This window comes from Limulus polyphemus, unplaced genomic scaffold, assembly GCF_000517525.1.
Source record: "Limulus polyphemus unplaced genomic scaffold, Limulus_polyphemus-2.1.2 Scaffold6980, whole genome shotgun sequence".
NCBI lineage: Eukaryota > Metazoa > Arthropoda > Merostomata > Xiphosura > Limulidae > Limulus > Limulus polyphemus.
The window spans coordinates 6,004-15,139 of NW_013672590.1; the positions used below are offsets into that span (position 1 = coordinate 6,004).

Here is a 9,136-nt window from a genome sequence, read left to right on the forward strand (position 1 = left end):
ATGGTTAAGAAATATGTAACAGAAAAAAAAAAGTTTTGTTTTTGACACATACTTAGAATGGTTTAGAAATACATAAAGGTTCATGGTATAGTAAATAAGAACCGGGTCCTTTTTATAACAGCAATAAACATCTTTGAGTACATTTTTTAGAAAAGGAAAAAAAAACATGCGTTCATATTAATGTTGTACAAAATTTTCATATAATCTTATAAATCTCTTTGACTTACATTGCATGGTACTCATATATAGAATTTGAATCAATATCTTAAAATATAATGATGTTATTATTTGCTATATATCATTGTTTCTACTAAACACAGTTTATTTATTAAATTAATAAATAATTCATTCTACTCATCTAGTTTAGTTTTGAAGTAACAAAGAAACAAAATTTTCAGTCTAGATTTTTATTTTGTATTTATGACAAAGCTACTGAGGATCTCTGCTGCAGACCTTAATTTTGATCTACTGATTAGAAATGTGAACAGCCAGTTAGCAGCACCTTACTACCCACCTTCATTGCTAAGGGATTTAGTGGTACTTTTATAATGCACTCTAAGCTGAAAGCGGTGGGAATATTTTGTGGTATCACACGAATTCAATTGTTTGTTTGTTTGGCTGCCCACCACGGGTATCGAAACCCGGTTTCTAGCGTTGTAACTCCACAGACCTGCCGCTGTGCCACTGGGGGGGGGGGCACACGAATTCAAATCGCCAGCTCCGAGTCTAAAACTCTACCATAGGGCCAATCAGCGTCCAATTTCAACTTATTCTACATCTTATAAAAGCTTAATTAACTCTTTATCATGATTGTTCTTCCTTGCTCTCTGAATTATTTTAGAGTACATAAACATAGTTTTATCTTTAAAACCTTCCTGTAGTTCGACGGTTAACTTAACCATTTATAACGCTAAAATTCGTTGTTCCATTCCTACCGTCTGTTTGGGAGCACTGCGCTTAAATAAATATTCTTTCATATTTCTATTTTAAATTATAAAGCTCATTTTTCAATTTACTTACTTAATAAAAGCTAAAAATCGCCAGGAAAAAAAAACAAAAATCGCATCTTTAGAGCTAATAATTAACTTAAATTGAGAGCTCTCATTGCTAATATGAATTCACTCTTATATCATGGAGTTTTAGCCTAGCATAATCCCCCTAAATTGTGAACTTGGTCTGCTCATTAGATATAATGTAATTAAATATCATAAAGTCTTCCAGCGTTTCTTCCGCCTAAAATAACAACTTACAACTTCAGCATTAAGCATCAAGAGTGATAAAGTAAACGGGTGTAAGTCAATACATTCGACGACTGAGAATGTTAACTGACCCCACTGAGGATCATGCTGCTTGGCATCTATAATGACTTCTTCTTTGTCACTCGAAAATAAGAATGAATGGCTTAATCGGGAAAAAAATCAAAGTTACTTTACTATAGGAAGGTCAGCAGTGGAAAAGTCAAATACAAAGGTTATCGCTAAACTAAGCTAGTTAGTTAGCATACGTACAAGCGAGAGCAAAACCTCATTCCTGCAATAAGCCCTTGAAACTAGCAACATCCTAAACTATAAATCAAGCTTTAGTTCTACCATAAGTTTCTTCTGTCTTGTATAATTAAAGTCTGAAAGCTAAGGAATAATGAAGTCAAAACAATTAAGTTAATCTTTGAAGTACTAATTAAAATCGAAAGGCTCTATCTTGAAATATTAGACTGTGTATTAACCAATAATATATTTTAACTACTATTCGTACATTGCACAAAATTTAGTAAAATCCTTTTTGTAACTAATATTCTGAAAATTGAATAAAATTTGACTTTTTTTGTGTGAATTATGACTGTGTGTCCTTTTTTATCGCGTAAACAAAGATACAAGATATGTATAAATGTATATCAAAAGAGCAGTTATGATTTCACAAAGGCAGAAGCACAAAAGGCCAGGCTACAAACATCACATAGATAATCGAGTAGGAGAGGAAAAATAATCAAGTTGTATATTTATGTTTCATCGACTACACCAAGACATTTTGCTGTATACAATATGAAATACTATGACCCATATTTGATAATATGGGATTTCCAACACACATAACGGAGCTGATGAAGTCTTAATACGTTCACCAGAAATCAAGGGCGTAAACTGAAAGTGGGAACTGGCTTAATATTGGCCAAGGATCAAGAAATTTTGAAACTTGTTCCTTTCTTTATTTAATATCTATGTGGAAAATATAATGAGAAGTTCACTAACGAGTTTAGAGGGTATCTGTGGAATAAAGATAGCGACAGCGATTAACTCGAAACTAGTAGCAACAAGAATATTGTAAAATATTCCACAAAAATAAATACGTTGGCCTTCAAATTTATGAGTTATGTCCTCCGAAATTTTGTAACATTGGATAACTTATATTGTATAAGTTGTGATTATTAAACATTAAACTATAACGTATTTAGAAATTGAAACTGTATAACTTCAAAGTTAAAAGTGTCTGCTTTATTTAAAACTATGAAAATAAACACTTTATCTATATCCAGCTGTGTTCATACTAAAAAACGTTTCTTTTTACAGTTAATTGTAGGAAATAAATGTGTTTGACAGTGTCAAAATAACATTGATAATAAACTAAAGATTATCTTCAGTATATCCATTAACGGGGCTAAAGCTTAAATTTCTACTTTAATCCTGCTTTCTAGCATTCCTAATGTATAAAAATTCAAGTTACAATAAATGTAGGTCATGTATCTTGTGGGCTGAGATTATGTCCCATAAGTATTTCCTGTATATGTTCAAAAACATTTAAGTTGAATTGCACAAACGTGTTGTCAAATGCTGCATATAATAATACTGCTAAGTTGATCAAATTATATATTGCTAAAATCTAATAAAAGTTGTAAAGTTTGTAGATAAGCACAAAGCTACACAATAGGCTATCTTCGCTCTGCCTACCACGGGTATCGAAACCCGGTTTGTAGCGTTATAAGTCTGCAGATATACCACTGTGCTACTGGTGGAGAAATAGTTCTAATGTGAAACAAGATAACATTCGGCAAAGAACAAAAGACCGACAAAACTACTTCATGATTTTAGAAAGCATATCCGTATTACGATTTGTTATTAGTACTAAAATTGTATTCTTTAAAAAGTTTATCATGTAAAAGATATTTAACTGGTTGAATGTTTTGAGAATGTATAATAAAGAATACAGAATTATAAATATATTTGAATCCCATGAATCTACTGATATTAAAGCTTTCGATCCAACATCTTATGCTTTCGTATTTTAGTGAAACCCTTAGGTTATGTGTTCTAACCCCCCCCAAAAAAACATTTTGAATACAGTTTTAGATATACATATCTATAAGTCAGGGATTTTCACTTAACACAGAATTCCATATATATATATATATAAGTGTCAAAGACGAAATAAAACAAATTTTACTTTATAAAAATTTAATTAGTGATACTGATAAAATGCGACTCTATTGTAATATTATACAGATTTATGAAACTAACTACATTCGATTTCAAACATATTGTGTAGATTTCAAATTACAAATTTCCACATTACTTGGTTTATCTTACAGTAATAAGAAGGGACACGTCCATCACCAACTTAAAATCAAATCTTTTTCCACATGAGCTGTAATTAATATATTTGTTTGTTATTTGAAGAAAATGTTCTTGTGATTTGCAATATTGTAGCGAATGTTTCTATGGTTATACTATGTTTCTGTGCAAAGAAGAAAGATATTTCTATCAAATGGACATAATTATATTGATAAAAGAAACGATAGAGCAACAATTTTATGTAATCCCTGTATAAATAGACTAAAGATATAACATTGTATAACATTCACTAAAGAGAATGAATAGGATCCCCAGTGTTTAAACTTAAGCCATAAATGTACTATTAAAAATAAGATACATTACAACCTTACAACTGATGTGGGAATTAGTGTCTGAAGAGTCATCAGATATGGTACTTTCAATGTCGATTTTCATAAAGAATCAAGTTAACATCATATTCAGATATTTTTAAGAAGTCAACACAATAATACATAAATGATTAAAGAATTATGAAAAAAGGACTATTTTCGACAGGCAAAGCTTCTAACTAAAGGGTCCGAGCAAAATTGTTCCTGAACGTCCAAGCTCAAAAGGTCGAGAAGGGATAACGTTCACTAACGGCAGTAGAGGACAAAAAGCTAATTAGGAAACCGTGACTTTCAATTATGGTTGAGTTCAAATCCCATCTCATTATTGTTCGTATTTTTTTCATATAGTTTAAACTGCTAAAACTGATTTTTCAACTTTAGATAGTAGCTGTTCATTCATGTTTTTTGTTTTGTTTTTATTTGAAGGAGATCGTTTCGTTTGACTACTATCAACATAATTAGAAGAACAAGGAATAGAATGAATACCCTTTTTGTAGTTGGATTATACCTTATCTTTACCTTTGTTTAAATTATTTGCATGTTTGTTCACTGGCTTATGATGTACACATGGTTTAATTCTATTCAGTTTTAAACCAATTCTACTCCGTCCCTTGACAAAGTTGGCCTGTCTAAACTTGTCGGGTTTTGTTAATTCTTTAATCCTTTGTGCATTATATTATTGACTTGTTTTACTTTTCTTGTATTGAAAGATCTGTTGTATTCAGTAAAAGTAGAATATTTTTTAAGCAGGAGCTGCTTTAGAATCAATAGGATATGCATAGCTCCTATTTATAATAACATGAAGAATTTTAGACAATTTCAAAATTTTACATATTACTTTCAAACTATAGTGCATTTTCAGTAGTGCTGACCTACGTAAATGCCATACTTAATTTACGTTTAAGAGGAGATGTAGACATTTTGTATTTCATTTTGTAATTAAAATAAAACAACATAGTGCAGTAAGTTTTGAATTAAATTTGATTGAATATGAACCTATATTTTAGTTTTAGTTATGTGAAAAACTATTTCATCTCACAAAAAATACAGCAGTAATTTTTAAGAGAACCTCATTTTCATTAGGAAGTATTGCTTATAGCTTATCTGTCAAAGTGATTCAGAAAAATGGTTCAAAGTTTGTAAAAATATTGAAATAATGTAAAATATTTCATATAAAAATAACAGGAAATATGTTCTTGTACCTTTTAAGCTTTAATAAAAACAATCGTGAATACTTTGCTTTCAATGGAGGCAATTTCCTGCTGTAGATAAGGCAAGTAAATAATGAATATTTGTATAATAGGTACAAACATGATTTGGATTACATTTAAACATAGATTAACTGACTTATTAATATAATGCGTTAACTTTATATAATGAAGTTGGAAAGCATTCAATTATAAGGAAATAAATCGTTTATAATTCTTAATATAAACACCAAAACAAATACTCTATTCCTTAACATAAAAACATCTTCTTATGTAAAATACTTAACTAAAGTGAATAATATTCTTTATCATTGTATTCTCTAAATTCTTTCAAAAATGTATATCCCACATGAAATTAATTTTATTTTGAAAAAATAAAACAAGAACAAAAGAAAAACAATAACCATTAGAAGTCAAAAATCAAATGTAAATTACCCTGTTTTCGTAACACGAAAACAAAAACAATTTTATAACGCGAAATAACATGTGTACGAGATCATAGCCCTAGTGGTACAGAGATGTGTGTGTGTGTGAAGACTTATAACGCTAAAAACCTGGGTTTCATTGGAATATTAGCAATCTAACATTAAAAAAATCACAAGCCTGCATCTAACTTCTACTTATATGTGTAAAGAGCATTTTAGTTCATTGCAACATTTTCGTCATTATTTTAAACTCTTGTGCACTTTATTGATTTACGGAGAGAAAACGTCTTTTTCATTTTTAAAACTTGTTTCTCTTGTAAGCCCTTTGGCAATCAAGATTTTCGAATAATAATGTTATATTTTCAAGACATTTCGAAAGATAAACTTTTGCAATTCATGTATTCACTCTTTGTTGGGTACATTCCCTAGTATATTTCAAATGATATGAGAATTTTGTTTTAGAAATGAGTGTTTCAACTTGTAAGAAGAATTCTAGTTTTAAGTGTTCTATTTGTAGATAAGAAACCTGTTTTTTCACCTTTAGGTAAGCTAAACAGAATAATTGGGAAATCCGTAACTTACAATTTACACAATATTTCTTGATGAAGAAATTAATTGTTTTTATATGACAGTATTACATTACAACAGAGACACCTTTGCTACGAATGACGAAAAATAATATCACCAATTAAATATCTAGAAATTGAAGATGTTTTCTTCTTCTTTGTAGATATTATACATATATATATGTGTGTGTAAAGCCAATTGAATCACAGTCCATAGTTCTGTCAGCAACTGTGAAAGAAACTGAGGAATTCTGTGGTGAGTGAAAAGTTCTTGATTAAGATAATTTATACCTCACAACTGTATTTACCAGTTAAGTTTTTATTTGGGGTTACAAAACATAAACATTAAAAATAAAGTAAGTAAACATAAGGTAGGAGCCTAAAAGATGATTATATTGTTAGATTTAGTGATGGGATCAGAATACATCTTAGAATTATGTAAACTTTATCTAACCTTCTTGAAACTACCTACTATATCTTATATTATAACCAAATATAGTTATATTTTTTCACGGAATACACTTTTAATCATATTATTAGAATCTAGTAAAGATATATTTCTGAAATCATGAGGTATTTCATGATCTTTCTTGCTTTTCCTGATATCTTTTGTTTCACGTTGCAGCTTTCTTAATTTTTACGATGAACAAGTGGGTGATCTTAGCAATACTTTTAGTCACGGCAGTTTTGATTACCGCTGAGAAAGACGACAAAGATGATGCAGGTGAAGGAACAGGAAAAGGTCACTGTTTGTGGAATGGGGAATTGGTGAGTCTTTTTTTGTATACTTCTTTTGGAAGAATTTCTTTCATGCAAATATTTTCCTATTTTGTTTATTTCTGACTGTTTTTATTTACTTATTCACTAGTTTCTCAGATAATATACACAATAAATAAGGATAATCACAATTCCAATATTATATTACAGCTACGTCAAAGAACGCCAGTTAAACCAACCATTATTTATCATACCTTGCTATGACTCGTAAAGAACATTTGAATGTTTCAATCTTATAAAAATCTGGTGTTCTTTTCTTATTTTTTGTTCACCGTTCACAACAACAACAAAATAGAAAAAAAACAATGCAAGTACTATCCATTAATTCTGTTCCGATACTGAACTGAAAAAAAAAGACATGATATACTTATATGTGATACTTTTGTGTATCACTGGTTATAAGCATCTTCAGAAAGCCATCTTTACACCACACGCATAAAGCATTTTGTCCGTAATAATTAAAATAAGTCAAAAGTAATAAACTTTTATCTGTATTCCAAACCTTTGATTATTATGATGTTTTAAGAGTTATCGGGGATTTACTAAAGCATATTATTTTCTTTAAATTTTCAACGAGTTTGACAGTCATTTCAATTATTTCACTTATGACTACCTAAGAATGATGTTGATGTGCGTCGTCCCTGTAAAAGTAAAGAAATAACATGCCATACGTGTCTCAAGTACCTTTACTAGTGTTTTGTACATTACAATTGTCATTTAGCTGTTTGGTTTAAAGTAAGTATGGTATTTAGATTTCCAGAATGTATCGGCATAAATACAAAAGAAAATCAAACTAATGATATGGGTGTTCGAATATTGTTCCCATTCGCTCTTGTTTAAGTAAAAAGTAATGTTTTAATCGGTTCATTATTCATTAATTGAAATGTAATATACTATAAAAGCTTGTACATCTTTCTAGTGTCGTTGTTGTCCTGGTTTGAGCTGTGTCCACGGAAGATGTCAATTTTTCGTCGGATGATATCACAAGAATGACATGCAGACGTTCAGATAGAACGAGTAAAGCATACAGATGTAGGAGAAATATATATAATTTCTTTACGTTCGCCGTGGATATCCAACTTTTTATATATTTTTTGAAAATATTTTCTATTTGAATTTTAAATATCTTTCTACACGAAATAAAAAAATATTTGAGAAAAACGAATAGCTGCTGTTATCTTTATTTCAACGCAGTTTCGGAGATTTTCGGAAGCATAAAAAATACACATCTTATGGCACGTAGAGCGAATAATAATAATAATAATATTTCACGTAATTGAAAAATACTACTTTCTTATTTTCTATAGTTCTTAACGTACTATTAAATTCTGCATTATAGTTTTGATTAAATTTCTAGTTTCTCTTTATTAACAATAGCAAACAGAATAGGTAAAATGTATATCTTATAAACTACGAATTGATTATTTGTAAGGTGTAATTTACAGTTTATGCATATACTAGAATATGTTACAAACATATAGTACTGAAAAGAACAGTTTGTTCTTATCAACCTAAATTATTCAGATTCTAGATATTTATCTTATGCGTAATATTCATATTCATACATTAACTTAACTTACAGTTTACCTAGCTATATAGCTCTGATTTCATTCTTACGTCCAAGTTAAATATAGTGAGACTTAAATATTAGGTTTCCTAAAGATCATTCGATTGTCGTCTTCCGCGACACGATTCATACAGTTTAAGTACATAGCATATTCTGTGAACTCTGGACTAGCTTCTTCATGTATATTATATTATGCATAACATGCTTCATGGTTTATACATTGAAGATGAATATATAAATTTAACTCACAAGCTGCATAGGGACCTTTTTCGATGTTAACCTAAAACAATCAAACTGTAGATATACATGATATAAAATAATTAACTAATGTCGTATATTCAGACGAAAATGGGAAGTGTATTAAATTCGTAATAACAAAAAAATGCTTTAATAAGCAAATATTAATAATTTGTTTCTTCGCATTAGTTTGTTTGATTGTTTGAATTTAAACACAAAGCTACACAATGTGCTGTCTGTGCTCTGCCCACCACGGGTTTCTAGCGTTGTAAGTCCTCAGACTTACCGCTGTGCCACTGGCGGGCTCTTCGCATTACACTATTTGTATAGTGTACGATTTACTCATGTCATTATGCATAGATAATTTTATCTAACTATCTACATTGTCCTGAAAAGGACTGTTCATGCTACTTTAAGAAGAAAAG

The 9,136-nt window shown here is 29.8% G+C and overlaps 1 long non-coding RNA gene across 1 annotated transcript; it reads left to right on the forward strand.

The window, feature by feature from the left end:
• Positions 1-6,320: 6,320 nt before the first annotated feature.
• Positions 6,321-8,072, forward strand: LOC106474238. The gene is made up of 3 exons (XR_001291736.2): positions 6,321-6,386; positions 6,756-6,898; positions 7,827-8,072. It is a non-coding gene; the product is annotated as an uncharacterized LOC106474238 (long non-coding RNA).
• The last annotated feature ends 1,064 nt before the right edge of the window (positions 8,073-9,136 follow it).